The sequence below is a fragment of the Malaclemys terrapin genome, chromosome 6 (assembly GCF_027887155.1).
Source record: "Malaclemys terrapin pileata isolate rMalTer1 chromosome 6, rMalTer1.hap1, whole genome shotgun sequence".
Taxonomy (NCBI): domain Eukaryota; kingdom Metazoa; phylum Chordata; order Testudines; family Emydidae; genus Malaclemys; species Malaclemys terrapin.
The window spans coordinates 102,893,161-102,911,957 of record NC_071510.1 but is presented as its reverse complement, the minus strand read 5'-3'; the positions used below and the strand labels follow the sequence as shown (position 1 = coordinate 102,911,957).

The following is an 18,797-nucleotide window of genomic DNA, read 5'->3' as shown; positions in this document are numbered from 1 at the left end:
CAGGAGTACTTGTGGCACCTTAGAGACTAACAAATTTATTAGAGCATAAGCTTTCGTGGACTACAGCCCACTTCTTCGAAGAAGTGGGCTGTAGTCCACGAAAGCTTATGCTCTAATAAATTTGTTAGTCTCTAAGGTGCCACAAGTACTCCTGTTCTTCTTTCAACATGCAGTTGATTTTTCACACTAGGGGAGCTATGAAGTACAGCGTTCTATTTTATTACTGCTATCTTTGAAGACATGCTCATTTTGGAGTACTTTCTTAAATGGTGGGTAACCTGCAGTTTAAGAATGAAAGCTTTCTTTCATGCATTCTTATCAAGTATCTGCCAATGCAGAGGGTAAAGGTAGAATGCGAATTGTCAAAGCTGTACTTTTCTTTTTGTATCTTTTTAAGCCTTAGTATCTGGGTACCAGATTGTCACTGAAGCCATTCTTAAAACATAATTTGTTAGGCCATATGAACAATCCTTCATCTGTCACTCATATTGAATCAGCATTCAGTATTAACCAAAACAGCATCAAAGCATTTTATAGGTGAAATCATTAATTGAGAATAAAAATGACCATTTTTTAATATAGAGCAATCTGTGAACATGCATAAAAGGGTTTATATTGACTTAACTGGCAATAATGTGAGCTGTGGTCATCTCAGAGTGTGTTAGTCCAGAGTGTGGAAATACCATAAAAGATCACATCTCTAGCCCTGTGTGGATATAAAATTTGGATCCGCGTTCATCCGCGATCCGCAAACATGATCCACGGATATCCGCATCTGCAGCGTTTGGCAGATATAAAGTGGATATCCACAGATTTTCAGGACTCTACACATCTCACGTTATTTTAGACCCGTAAAGAGCTCTCTGAGGTATAACAAGCCCATGAAACACAAATATTGAGATAATTGATTACCTGTGGAGCCTGCAGTCTACAAGGGAAGGGTCATTCTCTCCAGGACAAGTCCTCCAGAATTTACTAGTTATTTAAACGAATAAGATTTTATAGAGATTTAATGAGGTTCTATATTTAAACCATGCTATAGCATTTTATACTTAGGAGGCTCATTTGTCTTTCAGGATGGTGGAATTTTGTAATTAGGTTTACACGTCCAAAGAGGACCTTTTGTAGGTCCAATATGTGAGTTAAATGGGGAGAAGAGAGAGATTGGGCAAGTCTGTAGAACAATAGGAGGAATATTCTGAAGAAGGAAATTACTTCAGAGGTTACTGCTGCCAATAAGAGTTTCAAATGAGCTCAGTATATGGTGTGCAAATTAGGGAGTCAAAAGAATCAGCTAGCCAAAGGGACTTATTCTACTCTTTTGCAGACCGACTTCCACACATCTCATAGTTTTGCAAATGTTTGAATAACACAAGAGTAGTACACTATTTGGTATATTACGTTGGCTTTCTAAAGGTGCACTTTCCAGAGTTAAATAGTGATGGGGTCTGTGGGCCAAACTCTGCTCTCATTTACACCTGTGCAACCTTATTAACCTCAGTAAGGTTGTGTAGATTTAAATGAGACCACAATTTGGCTCTTTATCTTAATGATTTTGTAAATTATTATTGACCAAATAGGACCTTATTACCCTATAATTTTGCCATTCCATTGTTCTTTGCTTATATTTGTTTTCTGTCTTCATTGTTCTCATTGACAAATTGCTCTACTCTACACATTGTGCTATATTGTGGATATTTGTATTTCCCTGTTAACCACAAAAAACCCCAACATATAAAAAACAAACAAATAAAACCTACACATAACAAAACAAACCTCAGTAGGTTTTGGTGTACCTAAGTCTAAATCTTCTATTAAACTACCAGTTAGTCTCTTGTTTGCTTTATATTATCCTTCTTGTTTTGGATAATTGGACACCATATTGTGTCCATGTATTAAACTTCAATATATAGATATTGTAAAAAATACCACTGTGTAAGGAATTACCGTTTATTCAGGCATGAGAAAACATACATTGATCCAACAATTCAGCCAAAACCTGGTCTTTGTCAAGGACAACAAACACACATATATTGAGCATAAATACTTTTGGCAGCTAGCACCATCTGGCTTCAAGGCAGAAATGGATGAGTGGAAAGCCTCAGCATCATACTGAGCTAATAAGGATTAGGCATTTGCTGGATAGGAAGAGCATAGGAGTCACAGTTACATTAGTCAGGATAAAAATTACAAAAGCTATTAATCCTTCTGCCATAGGGCATAAGCTGATCATCAGCGGGGGTCAATTAGGAGTTTTGACCCAGCCCCCCTGAATTAGTTTTGACCCAGCCCCCTTGTATTGCATAATCGGCCAAAGGCACTGTGGGTTGTTCAAATCTTCAGCTGAAGCATCAAGTAAGGCCACTGTTAGAAATATTATTGGGCTTGTCTGGTATGGCAGTTTCCACAGTATAGTACCAGGTGTTCACAACAGAGTTTAAAATGTTCACTTTCTAGAATCTTTTACCATCAATTCTGAGCAAATTGTTACTAAAATCACGAGCAGTTCACTACTAGTCTGTCTATGTGTATCGTACGCCCACTGTGGTTGTAGCTTATCTCAGCCAAACTAATTGTCTATAATATTTCGATATAATTATACATTATAGCTGGTATAAATCAACATATTTTATGGAAGTCAATGAAGCTACAGCAATTTACAATAGATGAGGATCTGGCCCATAATTTGCTATAGCTTACTAAAGAAATTTAAATAAAAGCCACAGGTAACTACAGATGCTTTCCATATCTTAATAACACGTAACAGAATAACTCTTGTGTCATAGTTAATATTTCAGTATTCTACAAAATGTAAATGTAAAAGGAACTAGGAATTACATGACAAAGTGAAATTAGCACATTTATTTATGTTGGCACTTTAGGTCACAATTTGGGGCTAGATTCACTGCAGCTGTCACAGAGATGTAAATTACACTCTGTGAGTCATTCTGGCCCCAGGGAGGGTTTTCTTCCAAAGGAAGCGTTATCTCCCTCCAACCTCCACCTTCCTTAGGGTTTGCTATATAGGGGCAGTTTTAGGCTATGACTGGGATTTTATCAGCAGAGACTGCTGAGGGGGCTGTACTGAGTCAGTGTATTTCCTGGCTGAGCTGGCCATGCCACTTGCCCATCCAGAACTACAAACGTGTTGGTCTGTGTAAATGTCAGTCTGGAGTGCAGACCAGACCAGTGAGGGGTTGTGTCACAACCTGCCCTGTAACCTTGGGTGCCTCACAATGCTTTGGTCTTGTAGCTTCCAACCTAGGCCCTACTCAACCAGCCTGCCAACATGGAGGCCACACCCTGAGTGTCTGTGTGCTAGCCAGCCCTGGTTCAGCAGCACTGACCCAGCAGCCTGTCTACAACCCTACAGCCCCATTCTGGCTTCAAGCAGCCTTGGTTACTACTTGCAGGGTGACCCAAACACACTCCCCATCCAGAATTTCCTCTCATGGACAGTTCAGAGAAATAATACGGTTCGTTTGTTCTTGTAAAGACATAAAACAAATCACAGCTTATTAACTTAACTGGGAGTTAATACACCCTTCTATGTAAACACAGCACTGAGTTGGTGTATAGTAAAAATGAAACAAATTTATTAACAAAATATACATAGGATTAAGTGAGTTCAAGTATAAGGAATGAAGGTAGAGTTACAAGTAAAACAAAATATGCTCTAAACGTCTAAAACGTAATCTAGCAAAACAGGCTTTTCTCAAGATGGTTTCTCTCACCAGTCATTCTTCCCCCCAGCTATGACTGACTTTCCCTCAGACAGGACCTTCCACAAAAGTACAAGGTGCTGGCTTTCTTTGGAACTAAATATAGGCGAGAAACCTACTTACATAAAGATTGTTTACCTAAGAGAACAGAGACGTCAACATCCCCTTGGTTGAAGGACCCATATTTCTCAGCTTGCAAGAGCTCTGTTCCCTTTTGTCTGTCTAGTGATGGATGCCAAAGATGGCTTCTGCCTTTGCTTATATGTCCCAAAGTTCAATGACCTTGCTTCAGTTGGTAGGAAGCCCTCTTGTCTGCTCTGCTTGCTCTGTTCCCCAGGAAGCTGAGCTCATCTTGTTCTTCCCTCTCTGTGCGCTTCCCATCCCCCTATATGATTTCTATATAAATGGGACTTCCATTGTTTGATTCTACCATGCTTAATTTACATAAGAGACAGGTATAGATAGCTGTGACATTCCCTCCTGCCTGGACAAACGTGCAGCCGAATACCAATGAGTATCCGTAATTCCTTATATAGTGTTAATACATAAATTTTATACTGATATTAGTCACCAGTGTGTCATTAGCTTCCAGAAAACACCTCAGTCTATTCTCTTTTATAATATAGTAAAATATTGTATACAGTCATTTGATTCTGTGGCTTATCACTTGAGGTTCAGCCCTCCTCTCTCCATAGACCAATAAACCTTTGAAATGGATTCTTCTGAAAAGTAAAACCCAAACCAAGCTTCTCTCTCCTGCTGGGTGTAGATGCCATGCTGTCTTCTGCTGTGTGGCTTGCTTTCACTCCTTGTTAGCTTGATGGGTCTGTTTACTGCTTATATGTAAATTGAGGTAAACACATTCCTTTCTTTAGCATAGACCTGTTTAACAACTCCCTTTAACATACCTGGATTGAACACATTTTAGTTATAATTCCAGCATATATTCATAACTCTTAATGCCCATTGCGTGCATACGTAATGCAAGGATATTAATGATCAGAGACTTATTAGTTTTCAGATGATACCTTATAAAGCATAATTTGTCCAAAGATTATTACAATAGTGTGTAGGGTGTGAATAGAGAGGTGCTTCATGTCACAGAGGACCACTATAACTTTTCCCCCCCACCAAATCATTCCAGCGGAGGGTAGGCTGCAGTTATTTTCTGGGAACACGACCCATTCCTGTAGTAGATTGTCTTCTGTAAGTGCTTTGCTAAGTTTTTGCTGGCAAAAGCTGGTATGTACCTTGGCTGAATTTAGTCCACGATATTCACGCTGTTAAGAAACATGAAATATTCTATATGAATAATTGAACTGAGCTAATTTTACATAATAAATTAGCAACACACAATAGATATAGACATGGGTTCCAGGTTTGTATAATTTTTGGTGGTGCCCAGAATGGGTCCAAGCAGAACCGCCCCATCCATAGGACGGACCGGGGCAACCGGCCAGACCCCCGTGCTCTGGGGGCCCCATGCTTCAGGTCCAGGGCAGCCTGTGGCGCTAGCTGGGGGCCTGGCGCCGGCAACAGTAAGCGGTCCGGCCCCAGCCTGTGCTGCTGCACCCCGACAGCTCCTAGCATCGCTTGGGGGAGGGGGCGGAAGCTGGAAAGAGGTGGGGCGAGGGATTGGGGGAGGGGTGGAAGGTGGCGGGAAGGGGTAGGGTGGGGGCGGAGCAGGGGCGGGAAGAGGTGGGGTGGGGTGGGAGCTTGGCGGAAGGGTGGAGTGGGGGCGTACTAGGGGCGGGAGGAGGCGGAGTGGGGCGGGCTGGGGCTGGGATGCTCGCTGCTCCTGGCATCAGGTCCCCTGTTATCTCCCCAGGCTGCCTTGTACCCCACATCCCCCAAAGTGCGTGGCCCAGGATGGTTGCTCCGGTCCGTCCTATGGACGGGATGGCTCTGAAAATATAAGTCCAAACATTGGTGGAGCCGGTCCCACCTTCCTGAATATTGGTGGAGCATGGGCACCATGGGCCCATATAACTTGCAGTCTACGGATATAAATGAGATATTCATCAACTATCTCCAAATTATATTTATATCCAGAGATATTTAAAAGCCTGAGAGGTTTTATATAACAGAGGGTACTCAGACTCCTAATCAAATAGTTCACACATTCACTAATACACATCATTCTGTTTCTGATGTCTAATATGTGGGTGGCTGAAAAAAAAAATCTTTCCCTTTATAATATTAAAATATTTGCAGTTGGAGTTTGGGTACCTGCCTGCTTTAGGCAGTGATAAACATTTCTGACTAGAGTGAAATATCTCTTAAGATTTCTGTAGTGCCCAAATAAAAATCATGGAAGATGTTTACAATTAATTTCCAGTTTTTTATCTTTTTTTGTGTGTGCAAAATACAGCAATACTTCACAACTAGTTTCTTATCTTGTTGTATGCTTTTACACATCAGAGAAAAATCCTTAGTTCAGCAAGAGACATGTTTGTTGGTTCCATCAGCCAGGGTCGTGATCTTGATGGGCATCATTTTAATCAGTATTTTCCAATGGTGTCAGAGTAAATCATGACCCTGGCTGATGGAACCAACAAACATGTCTCTTGCTGAACCTCACTGACAAATGCAACAGAACCACACAATTACATACATTCAGCTACAATTAATAACTTATATCCCAAAGTTTTAAGAAACGTTATGACCAGAAAACAATTGTAATGTGGGCAGCAAAGTGACAACAGAAGGGGTAGAGGGAGTGCTGAGCTCTGAGACTATGGTGATTGGAAGGAACTGAGGGAAGTGAGACCACAGCTCCTTGTATAACCTCCCACTGAATTTTTCACGGCTTTCCAAAGGGTCCAAGTTTCAGGTTGAGAATGACTAAGGCCCAGATCCTCAAAGGTATTTAGGTGCCTAATTCCCATGAAAATCAATGAAAGTTAGCTGCCCAAATACCTGGGAGGTTCTGGGACTACGTTCCTAAGAATGTTTGCAGAGAATGTTTGAAGAAGAACAGATCTTTTCTATTGTGAGTCGGAGCAGATCAAACCGCACAGCAATTGGCTAATAGACTCAAACCTGCAATATGTAGGGTTACTTCAAGCAACGTCAAACATCTAAGTTGACTTTAGAAAAGCCATACCAGCCTTCTCATTGATGCTCCTTCCTTTTGTTCTTCCTGTGTTTTCGTTCGTTTTTGTTTTAAAGCACTGTGGATATTCGTAATGCTCCACAAATGGAAAAAATATTTGTGCATGATCTCTGATTAACATCTTTGTGTACAATTATGTAAATATATATGCAAATTAGTTTTGCCTCTCAGTCTCCTGGTAAGTTGCCACAGCGGCCACCAGTGCTGCAAAGGTTGGGCACCGCTGCTCCAGGGAGTGTTAATATGTGACTGTACATGTTAGAATCATGCAACTGGAAAAGGTTCACTGTTTCCTTTCGTTATTGTTAGTGTCGCATTAATGACTCTTTGAAAAGAAAAATAGAGGAAGTGGTAAAAGAATAAAGCCTCTGGGTCAGACTAAGCTTTGAGTTACACCAGTGCAAATATGGAGTAATTCCATACACTTCTGGTTGGCTATATATGGCTCTCTGTACTTATGCTAAATGGACTGTGTTCATTGCTATAGAAAAGGTAAGCACAAGCAGCATACGTACTTATTTACTTAAATTGGACTAGAACCTTTTTATATAAAAACAAGCACAATATAAATAACTATTATATTACCTGGTTACATATAAACTTTCTGCTATGTTGCTTATTGGTTATTGCTGGCAGAGAGCTTGTTAAACAGAGAGAATCCAAATGTTAAACACACTATAAAGAGATCTTAAGCCTGAGCTTAGTTATTGGAAGACAAGACTCATGCTGTGTGTGTCAGAGTGCAGTCTCCTAATAGGAGACCTGTGTTTTCAACAAATGGAAAACCTGGAGGTCACCTCTTCAGATTGTTTAGTGCCCAGAAAGTTTAAAATAAAGGATGATTTTATGGTTAAGACACCAGACTGGGTCTCAGTATTTAATTACTGGCTCTGATGTAGACTTCTTGTGTGGCCTTGGACAAGGCACTTAATCCATTTGTGTCTCCAATTCCCATCCCTTAAAAGAGGGATAATAATGTGTCCCTTCTCTTACACTTGCCTTTCCTGTCTATTTAGATTGTAAGCTCCCTGGGGCAGGGACTGCCTCTTCCTATGCATTTGTACAAAGCCTAAGATGAAGGGGTCTCGGTTGGGCCCTGAAGTCACCACCATAATATAAATAGATAGCTTAATAAAGAATCGTATAAAAATAATGATAAATCATTAATAGTTCCTGTGCCATCTTGGAGATAGGCATATATTACATTGGTATGATCACAGTATTTCATTCTGTATTCATTAGATCAGTTAGAATGTGTTGCCAAATTTTACTTCATTTCATTTTGGGGAATGAATGGGATTAGCATTACATCTTATTCTAATATTTCTAAATATCAGTTTTTGTATCTAGCTGAAATGCATTAAAGGTTCAAATAGGTATAAAACACAAACTGTTCTGCCTGCAGTATTTCTAAATTTCTTATTAGATTAGTTGATTATACTGGATTCTAGAATTACAATACAGTTGGCTGGGATCAGTGGTTGCCATGGTGAAAGTCTGTTACGACTAGTAAACTTCAAGCTGATTTCAGTATCTGGTGATTTCAATGGACTTGTGATTATTTAGACATAGTTCTAGAAAGTGAATGACATTTTAAGCTGTAGGGTGAATACTGATTGGCCCACAATGATGTCAGGACTTTCCTACTCAGCTATTTCTGTTTTGAGATCAGTTGGTCATAACTGCCAAGTGTGTTAACATTGGGCATATCTGTGTTACTGCTGTCTTCGATAGGTCAGTTTATAGCTGTAATAGTGGGTCAATTCAGGTTTCTTAAGACCTGAATATAATGCAAACATTTGTCTTGCTACTGACTGATATTTTAATGAGAGACAAGGTGAGTGAGGTAATATCTTTTATTGGACCAACTTCTGTGGATGAGAGAGACAAGCTTTTGAGCCATAAAGAGCTCTTCTTCATGCCTGGTAAAGGTACTTCCAGCCTCACAGCAAGATGCATGGTGGAACAGATTATTTAGCATAAGTAATTAGCACATAATCTAAGGACCAGTGAAGGTAGAATGGCCCATTAACATCTCTGCAATCATAGGATAAAAAGAGAGGGTTACAGATTGTTGTAATAAGCCATAAATCCAGTGTCTCTGATCAGTCCATGATTTTTAATGACTAGCAGAGTTATGAATTTAAGATCCCAGGCTCGGCTTTTGAAAGTGTTGTTCAGGTTTCCTTTGAGGGTGAGGACTGATAGGCTACATATAAAATGATCACTTTGTCAAAGCATTCACACACAGATGATGAGGTGCTTTTGCCTTTTATTATTTTCCTGTATGAGTTCATTCGAGAGCATAGTGATTTTCTGGTTTCACCCACATTGTTGTTATTGGGGCATTTAGTGCACTGGATGAGGTATACTACATGTTGTAATAGGCATGAGTAGAATCCAGGGATCTTGAAAGGTGTGTTGTGGGGGGTATTGAGCATAGTAGCAGTGGTGATATGTCTTCAGGATTTGTATCTATTGTTCTGGCAGGGTCTGGTGCCGCTTTGAGTTGGTGCGTCCTGGTCTGTGAGGCGCTTTCCTCTGATGATGAGCTTGGAGAGGCCGGAGGGTTGTTTGACAGCTGGAAAAAGGGTTCAGGCAAGATTTCTTTCAGGCTGGGATTCCCATCAAATATGGGGTTATAGTTGTTTGATTCCCTGTATGGGTTCCAGTGTGGGGTGCTAGGTTTGTGGTCAGAGGGGTTTTTATTTCTGTATTGAAGCAAGATCTCTCTCCAGGTATTTGGGTGACCCATTCCGTGATGTAAGCTGCTTCTTTGATGGAATGTCCTTGTTTGGTAAAGGTGGTTTTAAAAATGTGAAGGTGTATATCCTAGTATTTGAATGGAAGTTGGGTGTAGAAAGGTTTACATATTTAGCCTGTTTCTCTCCCCTATCCCCCACAAGACTCTAGAAGTTAATGGGATTGCATAGGTGCAACTGGGGGAAGAACTGAGCCTAACTTTCCTAGTACTGGCCAAATTCTGCCATCAGTCACACCTGTCACCTCACTCATTTCACTTAAGTTACACAGAACTAACTGAGGGAAGTACTGAACTCAGTTGGCCAAATTCTGGTATTTGCCCTGATCCAGTGAAACACTTAATACATGCTTACCTTTAAGCATATAAGTAGTCCCATTTCAAGTTAGGGTTGTGCTTAAGTGTTTTGCTGTATCAGGCCACCCGGTTACTGTTCATCAGAGTAAATCTGGAGTTTGGGCCATTATATGTCTTTGGCATAGTTTTCAGATACTCAGTGCGTGTCTTTGTCATTGTTATATTTTCATTAGCATTTACCATCTCAGAGACTGTGAATAGCCTTACCAGAAAAAGAATCGATGTGCTGCTCAGTCTCCATTAATTAAAGGAGAATCCTCAACAAAGTTTATATGACCTTTGCCCATATTTTCAGAATTCTCCATCAGTTAATGTGGTTTAGGATTCTGTTGGGGCACTGGAGTTTCAGCATTATTCAGATAATAACCAGTGTTCAGCTGTTCACTGTTACAACAGTAAGATAGTTAATAATAGAGTAGATATGCTCTGATAAATAATATTTGATAGCCCACATTAGCATTTCTTAGGAGAGAAATCTGAGGCTTCATTTGTTATGAAAAGAAAAGATGATTCAAGTCCTTAACAACTCTTTGGAGTTCATAAAAAATTACTACAAAATGCAATATAGAGTAAAACTTCTCTAATCTGCAAACTTTATAATTCACACAGGGTTACTGGCTTCTTCCTACCTCTAAGGAAATATTTTAATATTAGTGTGCAGCTTTTGTAACTATCTGTTTCATTTACTAATTCATAAATTCATAATGAGTCTCACAGTTAACAGTCACGGAGTCAATTAATGAGTTACTACTCTGGACTAAAATTCCCAACATCTGCATAAAAGACAAAGTATTTGTGGTTTGCTGACTAGTTTCTCAGCTGGTGTAAATTCATACCCCTCCCTTGAATCATTTGTCTGCCTATGTGGGCAGAATTTGAAGTGGCTGGGAAGATTAAATCCACTCTTCAATACAGACCCATGATGCAATACTAATATATGGGTCCATTCTCCTTTATTGCCTATTGAGTACAATAGTATCCACAGCCCCTTTATGCCACTTGCATGAGATCCTGGGGCCACTGAATTGTGAAGGATATGATAGCCCTCTCCATTTGTGTGAGCCTCACCCATAAAGAAAAATGATTAGTTCTTTTCATAACTTGACTCCGTGTATTCAGAGTGCAAAATAAATATAGTCAACCATATGTACCTGAAACAATTGTATTGCATCATTCTTTATAAGCATCTTCCATTCTGATGTGTTCTCTAACACGGTGTTCTTAAAAAGTTACAGAGAATGGAGGATATGAAATCTGGATTATATTTCACAGATGGAATACTGTATTAATGGATCAGCGTAATCCAATCATGAGTTTATGGACCCCAGAATCTATATGATATGAGAGCAAATATTTGCATTTAGATATCTGAATCATGCTGAAGGTATTATTTGTCGCAAAGGATAAAGTGACATATTGTTATATCAGTATGGACATCTCTAGTTTTCAGCAATGATTAGTACTGTTAGGTCAATTCTAAAACGGATCCTTAGAGTCAATTTGATTATGCAAATGTTGCCCTATTACCATAGCTCTGGTATATGCCTCACAACTGAATGTATTCTGTTGTGATAGTTCATTATGTGGCATAAAGACTCAGATGTTTAGTGACATCACTGGAAATACTGAATTTCATTATAACCTGTGACAGAGTGGACATTTTCTAGAATATTTTTGATTTCCTGTGTGTGCCTCAGTTTCCCTCTCTACTTTGCATTGGTCTCCAGTGGGTGAAAAAGGGTTTAAAAGCTTTTCTTGGGGCAGATCAGGAAACATGAGGTGTTGGTCACTGTCTGGGGAGTAATCAATGGGCCCTTAAAGGACTGGCTGAAACTGACCCATAAGAATCAAGGATCTGCAAAGATAATGGGAGCCACAATGATTGAACAGTTGACACTTATCCATGGAACTTTCTGGCAGGCAGAACATGTGAACTCAACATACGTATGCAGGTTTTGGACAGTGGACCAAAGGGTGACATGTGGCTGGGAAAAGAGTTAGCTTTTGGGAGAGACAGAGTAGCTCTCACCTTGGACTGACAAAGAGACAGGGGGACATGGGTGCTGCATGCACCCCTCTTCGGTGAGGCTAGCCCCCTGCCCCGCCTCTTCCACCTGAGACCCTGCCCCCACTCCACTCTCACCGGGCAGCCTGCTGCCACAGCCCCGAACCCAGGCCGGCCTGCTGGTGCCCGGAGCACCTCTGAACCCCGTCCGGCCCGCCGGCTGGCACCTGGAGCAGCCCAACAGCCGGCGCCGAGCCCTCAGCTCAGGCCACCCAGGGAGCACTGAGCTTTGCCATAGCCCGGCCTCAGAACTGCAGTGGCAAACATTAGTGAAGGTTTAGGGAGGCTTAGCCTCCCCCAGCCTCCATTACCCGCTGTCCATGCAGGGGTAGACAGCCAAAATGGATTCCATGGCAGCTTGGCAGGGTGAAACACTGTCTTTGCCAGAATGGACTATTTCTTAACCTTTATTTCTCTATGCTAACCTAAGGACTTTCTGATGCTGTGTTCCAGTTGACTAATAAACCCTACTCTGTTTTAAAAAGACTCTCTAGTGTCACTTCACTTGCTGAGCTACACTAGTCCCTGAAGAGTATAAAAGTCTCTGACCAGAAGTCTGTCTCAGTTGGAATTGCTGGGTAGAGCTCACAGTGTGGAAGAGGAGTGCTGGAGCCCTGCGGTTCAGTCTCGGAGGTGTTGAGGCCACATTATCTGCTCTTAAGGCAGAGTGGGACCCCTAGAGGATCTGGCAAACTGAAGGGGTTCATCTGAGTAACTGTTTAAAAGCTGGGGCATAGCATAGATCCCGGGGATCCATTACAGAACCGTCTTGGGAATTGTTGGTATAATGGTCATTCACTTTTAGTATTGATTTTTGTCTTTCAACAGCCAAACAGAGATTAAAAGTCAAACTGTGGTCATAATATGGTTTTTGGTCCATGCACACAACTACTGCTAGTTGGAGTTGCCTCATTATAACCAATGGCAAAACTCGGATAGAGAGGGCCCTGAGAAGAAGGAAAGAATGGGGTTGGGGGAACTGGAGGACTCTGGGGAGAAGAGGAAGATTGGAGAAGGATATAGAGAAAAGAGAAAGAAGAGTATAAATCTTAAGGGAAGTGAGAGGGGAAACATAGAGTTGAGGGAGAAATGGAAAGATGAGAAAGAAAAGGTGAGGTGGTAGAGATCTTGAGTCCGAGAAGAAACATAGCAGCTAAAATGCTTTTCAAAGAAAAGGTCTCAAGAATTTTTAACATAAGCAAAACAATGGATTTCCCTCTATCCTTGGTCTTGGAAACAGCTGGACCATTTTGACTGAATTTGGGGGGGGGGGGGGGAGCGGAGAGAGGGGAATTCAGCCTGAGGCAGATGACCAACATGGAAAATTTCAGTAGTTCAAGCAGTTAGAGTTTTTGCAAAATTGTAAGCAACTGAAAACAGGGTCTCATCATGGGACGTGGCAGGCATCCTTAATAATAGGTCATGCTACCGGCCATGCCTATAATAAGCAGCTTCAGTTTTGGCCCTAACTTGTTAGTTTGCAACACTATAACTTTTATTGTTGATTGCAATTTGTAACAGCAACCATTGGATCTAAATCCTGGCTGAATTACAAACCATTTTGATTTCAGGTAAACAAATTAAAACTGAATTAATTAAGGAATAGTTTTTGGCTATAACAGGCTCAGTCTGCTTATTAAAATGCTTTACTTCTTGGCTCCTGTGCCAAAATTGAATACATACATACATTATGGAGAGAGATGAAAGAGGAGTTTGCAACATCTTTTTAATTTCCGTGGGACTTTAAATGCATTCACCAATCCTGCTCCAAAGGAAGTCAGTGGGAGTTTTGTGGCAGAGAATGGAGATGGATCAAAATAGGGGATGTTCATGTCTGGAACCAGAACCAAGGGTAAAAGGATAAAAATCTGAATTCTATAGCAAGACTGCAAGCTCCCCTTGCTGAAGAGTCTTGATGATAGATGAATAATAAATAAAGGGTGGGGCTGGAATCTGGGCTGATCAGAAGGAGAAATGGAGAAGAAGACAAGACCATCTCTATTGTGGGAGGCAGTGGAGCATAATGTGGATTTGATTGGAACGGGAAGTAGGGCGATTTTGGAACCTGGAAGCATGAACCTGCTCCATGAATTTTCATTTTGCGTTGGATCCCAAATCCCAGATGAGGGTTCTAGATCGGAAGATGTTTAGGAGTGTTTGGATATGGTTCCATCTTTAATCTTACAGCAAATAAAAGTTCATACCATATATTGTAGATTAAACCTGCTTCTCACCTTTGTATTTGTCTTTCATACAAAAATCTTAAGAAGTTTTTAAAATTACAGATTAAAGGAAGGGGGAGAGCATAAAGGTTCTTCTTTTCAAACTTGTTTTTAGATACTATAAGTGATTTCTTTTATAACAGTGGGAGGAGAGAACTGGTTTCTAATTCTTTCTGAATTAGATGAGTTTAATTTTCCTCTCACTGATGTCATTGTAAATCAGGAGCAGCTTTCACTGAAATCAGTATAATCCCGAGAGTAATGAGAAGAGAATAAGGCCCTCCACACCTTCCAATTGTGTCTTTACTCTTGGCTATTATTAATGTTGGCAAGAACATTGTGGGTTATGCTCCTCTGTATTTTCTTTCCTAGCCTTCAGACTAGAAACATCTTTGATCCTAAAATATAGCAATTCTTATTTACATGGATTTGCATAAAATCAATAAAGGTGTTCCAAAGCAAAGCTTTCTCATGAAAATTCTCTCAAGAATATTTGAAATGTATTAAAACAAACAGGCATTTGTGTTGCTTACCTTGCTTTAATTTCTGGACCTACTGTTTCTTACAGATATAATCACTATGTTTAATTTTAAATGAAAGATATTATTTGGTAAAGTGATAGACACAAGAGGCACTGTTTTAACTTCAGGGAAACTAAAGCTTATGCTCAAATAAATTTGTTAGTCTCTAAGGTGCCACAACTACTCCTGTTCTTTTAGCTCAGTACAGAGTAGCACCTTACATTTTATTTTGCAGAGGATTCGGCTAACATGATCAGAAGCCATTTTGTCTCTGGTCACTGATCCACTATGCATATTAAAATAATCCTTTGAGCAGTTCAGTGTGATATAAACATGTGGGAGAATCTAGAGAAAAATTTAATCTATTTCAAATCCTCTTTTTGTTTAAAGATGTCTGGGAACAAACAGAAGTCAGGTGATTCCATGGGTCTGCAAGAAAGATGAATTACACTTTTTAATACTTTTCATGTATTTAACAGATACTGTTAAGTCATTCAGGGTTAAAATATGCAATGGTTTTGTTGCATTTCTCCAAAAGAAGTGTGAGCTCCACCTACACCAGTCTCCGCTAGCTGTGTGTGCAGTGAGTTAGTATGTGGCATTGAGGCACTTTTCTACAGACAGAGGTAGTGCACACCAGCACCCTCTGACTGCTCCAGTTGTGATATTTCAACAAATTCTCTGTCAGTACCAAAATACAGTATGTTTACTAAAAGGAAAATTGACAGTCTTAGAGTTGATATTTCTCATTAAGTAGGAAGAAGTTCCTCTGTTTATGTTGTATTCAAAAGATTTCTACATGAAGAGTTCCATGTGATTCTCAAATCTGATTATTTCATCTTGATTTAGTATTATGAAAATCTTCTATTTCACAGGTAGGAGGTCTGAGGGAGGAAGAGAGAGAAAGCTTAGAAAAGGCACAGACCCTTTGGAGGTTAGAATCATAGAAAATTAGGGTTGGAAGAGACCTCAGGAGGTCATCTAATCCAACCCCATGCTCAAAGCAGGACTATCCCCAACTAAATCATCCCAGCCAGGGCTTTGTCCAGCCGGGCCTCTAAAGATGGAGATTCCACCACTTCCCTAGGTAACCCATTCCAATGCTTCACTACCCGCCTAGTGAAATAGGTTTTCCTAATATCCAACCTGGACCTCCCCCACTGCAACTTGAGACCACTGCTCCTTGTTCTGTCATCTGCCACCACTGAGAACAGCCTAGCTCCATCCTCTTTGGAACCCCCCTTCAGGTAGTTGAAGGCTGCTATCAAATCCCCCCACAGTCTTCTCTTCTGCAGTCTAAATAACCCGAGTTCCCATAGCCTCTCCTCATAAGTCATGTGCCCCAGCCCCCTAATCATTTTAATTGTCCTCCGCTGAACTCTCTCCAATTTGTCCACATCCTTTCTGTAGTGGGGGCCCCCAAAACTGGACGTAGTATTCCAGATGTGACCTCATCAGTGCCGAATAGAGGGGAATAATCACTTCCCTCAATCTGCTGGCAGTGCTCCTACTAATGCAGCCCAATATGCCATTAGCCTTCTTGGCAACAAGGGCACACTGTTGACTCATATCCAGCTTCTCATCCACTGTAATCCCCAGGTCCTTTTCTGCAGAACTGCCGCTTAGCCAGTTGTTCCCCAGCCTGTAGCAGTGCATGGGATTCTTCCTCCTAAGTGCAGGAATCTGCACTTGTCCTTGTTGAACCTCATCAGATTTCATTTGGCGCAATCCTCCAATTTGTCTAGGTCACTATGGACCCTATCCCTACCCTCCAGCGTATCTACCTCTCCCCCCAGCTTAGTGTCATCGCAAACTTGCTGAGGGTGCAATCCATCCCATCATCCAGATCATTAATGAAGATGTTGAACAAAACCATCCCCAGGACCGACCCCGGGGCACTCCACTTGATACCGGCTACCAACTAGACGTCGAGCTGTTGATCACTGCCAGTTGAGTCCGACGATTTAGCCAGCTTTCTACCCACCTTATAGTCCATTCATCCAATAAATACTTTTGTAACTTGCTGGCAAGAATACTGTGGGAGAACGTATCAAAAGCTTTGCTAAAGTCAAGGTATATCACGTCTACCATTTTCCCCATATCCACAGAGCCAGTTATCGCATCATAGAAGGCAATCAGGTTGGTCAGGCATGACTTGCCCATGGTGAATCCATGCTGGCTGTTCCTGATCACCTTCTTTTCCTGCAAGTGCTTCAAAATGGATTCCTTGAGGACCTGTTCCATGATTTTTCCAAGGACTGAGGTGAGGCTGACTGGCTTGTAGTTCCCCGGATTCTCCTTCTTCCCTTTTTTAAAGATGGGCACTATATGTGCCTTTTTCCAACTGTCCGAGACCTCCCCCGATCGCCACAAGTTTTCAAAGATAATGGCCAATGGCTCTGCAATCACATCAGCCAACTCTCTCAACACCTTCGGATGCATTAGATCCGGCCCCATAGGCTTGTGCACGTCCAGCTCTTCTAAATAGTCCTCAACCTGTTCTTTCACCACTGAGGGCTGCTCACCTCCTCCCCATACTGTGCTGTCCAGTGCAGCAGTCTGGGAGCTGACCTTGTCTGTGAAGACTGAGGCAAAAAAAAGCATTGAGTACTTCAGCTTTTTCCACATCATCTGTCACTAGGTTGCCTCCCCCATTCAGTAAGGCTCCCACACTTTTCCTGACCTTCTTCTTGTTGCTAACATACCTGTAGAAACCCTTCTTTGTTACCCTTCACATCCCTTGCTAGCTGCAACTCCAATTGTGCTTTGGCCTTCCTGATTACACCCCAGCATATTCGAGTAATATTTTTATACTCCTCCCTAGTCATCTGTCCAAGTTTCCACTTCTTGTAAGCTTCCTTTTTGTGATTAAGCTCACAGAAGATACTCTGTTAAGCCAAGCTGGTTACGTGCCATATTTGCTTTTCTTTCTGCACATTGGGATGGTTTGTTCCTGTGCCCTCAAAATAAGGCTTCTTTAAAATACAGCCAGCTCTCCTGGACTCCTTTCCCCCTCATATTTGCTTCCCACGGATCATGCCCATCAGTTTCCTGAGGGAATCAAAGTCTGCTTTTCTGAAATCCAGGGTCCGTATTCTGCTGCTCTCCATTCTTCCTTTTGTCAGGATCCTGAACTCAACCATCTCATGATCACTGCTGCCCAGGTTGCCACTTACTTCTACTTTCCCTACCAATTCTTCCCTGTTTGTGAGCAGCAGATGAAGAAGAGCACGGCCCCTAGTTGGTTCCTCCAGCACTTGCACCAGGACGTTGTTCCCAACACTCTCCAAAAACTTCCTGGATTGTTTGTGCACTGCTGTATTGCTCTCCCAGCAGATGTCAGGGTGATTGAAGTCACGCATGAGAACCAGGGCCTGTGATCTGGAAATTTCTGTTAGTTGTCCTAAGAAAGCCTCGTCTACCTCATCCTCCTGGTTTGATGGTCTATAGCAGATGCCTACTATGACATCACCTTTGTAGCTCTCGCCTCTAAACTTAACCCAAGGATTCTCAGCAGGCTTTTCTCCAGTTTCACACTGGAGCTCTGAGCAACCATGCTGCTTTCTTACATACAGTGCAACTCCTCCACCATTTCTCCCCCACATGTCCTTCCTGAACAGTTTATACCCATCCATGACAGTGCTCCAGTCATGTGAGTTACCCCACCAAGTCTCTGTTATTCCAATCACATCATAGTTTCAGGACTTCCAATTCTTGCTGCTGGTTTCCCATGCTTCTTGCAAAAAGAAGAACAGGAGTACTTGTGGCACCTTAGACACTAACAAATTTATTAGAGCATAAGCTTTCGTGGACTACAGCCCACTTCTTCGGATGCATATAGAATGGAACATATATTGAGGAGATATATATACACACATACAGAGAGCATAAACAGGTGGGAGTTGTCTTACCAACTCTGAGAGGCCAATTAATTAAGAGAAAAAAAACCTTTTGAAGTGATAATCAAGCTAGCCCAGTACAGACAGTTTGATAATAAGTGTGAGAGTACTTACAAGGGGAGATAGAGTCAATGT

The 18,797-nt window shown here is 41.4% G+C and overlaps 1 protein-coding gene across 2 annotated transcripts in view; it reads left to right on the top strand.

Annotated features, from left to right (window-relative positions):
* PARP8 (poly(ADP-ribose) polymerase family member 8) overlaps nucleotides 1-18,797 on the top strand; it is a 171,592-nt gene that overhangs the window by 12,371 nt on the left and 140,424 nt on the right. The gene's annotated exons all lie outside the window — the stretch shown is intronic.